This window comes from Rhipicephalus microplus, unplaced genomic scaffold, assembly GCF_043290135.1.
Source record: "Rhipicephalus microplus isolate Deutch F79 unplaced genomic scaffold, USDA_Rmic scaffold_117, whole genome shotgun sequence".
NCBI lineage: Eukaryota > Metazoa > Arthropoda > Arachnida > Ixodida > Ixodidae > Rhipicephalus > Rhipicephalus microplus.
Genome location: NW_027464689.1, coordinates 112945 through 115000, shown reverse-complemented (window position 1 = coordinate 115000; position 2056 = coordinate 112945).

Here is a 2056-nt window from a genome sequence, read left to right as displayed (position 1 = left end):
GAACAGCGCGGCTAAGGGCTCGAAACAAACCCTAAACCGCGCCAAGTACGGAGGGAACAGCGCGGCTAAGGGCTCGAAACAAACCCTAAACCGCGCCAAGTACGGAAGGAACGGCGCGGAGAGGGCTCGAGACAAAGCTCGACCCTAAACCGCGCCAAGTACGGAGGGAACAGCGCGGCTAAGGGCTCGAAACAAACCCTGAACCGCGCCAAGTACGAAAGGAACGGCGCGCAGTAGGGGTTTAAAACAAAGCTGGTCCCAAAATCGCGCCAAGTACGAAAGGAACAGCGCGGTCGAGACTCGGAAGAAAAAGCTTTCAAAGTGTCGTAGCACGATGCACACTGCTGTTCGTGTGGAACAAACGTGACTACCGTGCTGTACGGTGGAGTTCTGTGCGCAAAAGCAGCGCGTGTGTTTCTAAGCACCACAGCGTTGTGTCAAAAAAGAGGTGCCTGAGAGAAACGCATGCGACTGCCGTGCTTTGCGGCATAGCACCGTGCGCAAAAACGGTGCGCATGCAAGAGGTGTCAGAGCTAGCGAACTTGTGCCACGAGCAACAGGTCACTAAAAGCCTATAGATGACGGTGTTGGAGGAAAAGAAAAATATCGAGAAAGCACTGCGGTGTGCCGTGCGTAGGGACGGGCGCGCGTGCCACATGCCGCCGAAATATGGGTGTCGGAGAAAACAGAGTGCCGCGCGTAACGAGGGGCGCGCGTGTTACAGAGAGATATGCCCAAACGCATGAAAGTGTACGCAGGTGTCCTAAGGCAGTTTTTTTTTTTTTTTCCTCATTTTGATGTCGCCCCGGCTGACGCGGTTTTCGTTTTTCCGTGCCGCCCCGGCTGACGCGGTTTTCGTTTTTCCGTGCCGCCCCGGCTGACGCAGTTTTTGCGCCGCCCCGGCTGACGCGGTTTTCGCGCCGCCCCGGCTGACGCGGTTTTCGCGCCGCCCCGGCTGACGCGGTTCGGACTTTGCACTTTTTGGCTCACCCCGGCTGGCGGCCCACTCACTCGATCGCCAGGTCTGTTTGCCCCGGTGGTTCCACCGCCAGGCTTAAGCGCGAACTTTTTTTGTTTGTTTTCTTTTGATTAAGCGCAAGCTTTTTTCTTTGTTTTCTTTTGATTAAGCGCGGGCTTTTTTCTTTGTTTTTTTTTTGATTTCGCCCCGGCAGACGCGGTTTTTGCGCCGCCCCGGCTGACGCGGTTTTTGCCGCCCCGGCTGACGCAGTTCGGACTTAGCACTTTTCGGCTGTGCCTGGCTGGCGGCCCACTCACTCGATCGCCATGTCTGTTTGCCACAGTTTTCCCGGTGGTGCCGCACCCGGGCTCGCCCCGGCTGACGCAGTTTTCGCGCCGCCCCGGCTGACGCGGTTTCGTGCCGCCCCGGCAGACGCGGTTTTCGCGCCGCCCCGGCTGACGCGGTTTCGTGCCGCCCCGGCAGACGCAGTTCGGACTTAGCACTTTTCGGCTGTGCCTGGCTGGCGGCCCACTCACTCAATCGCCATGTCTGTTTGCCACAGTTTTCCCGGTGGTGCCGCACCCGGGCTCGCCCCGGCTGACGCAGTTTTCGCGCCGCCCCGGCTGACGCGGTTTCGTGCCGCCCCGGCAGACGCGGTTTTCGCGCCGCCCCGGCTGACGCGGTTTCGTGCCGCCCCGGCAGACGCAGTTCGGACTTGGCACTTTTCGGCTGTGCCTGGCTGGCGGCCCACTCACTCGATCGCCATGTCTGTTTGCCACAGTTTTCCCGGTGGTGCCGCACCCGGGCTCGCCCCGGCTGACGCAGTTTTCGCGCCGCCCCGGCTGACGCGGTTTCGTGCCGCCCCGGCAGACGCGGTTTTCGCGCCGCCCCGGCTGACGCGGTTTCGTGCCGCCCCGGCAGACGCAGTTCGGACTTAGCACTTTTCGGCTGTGCCTGGCTGGCGGCCCACTCACTCGATCGCCATGTCTGTTTGCCACAGTTTTCCCGGTGGTGCCGCACCCGGGCTCGCCCCGGCTGACGCAGTTTTCGCGCCGCCCCGGCTGACGCGGTTTCGTGCCGCCCCGGCAGACGCGGTTT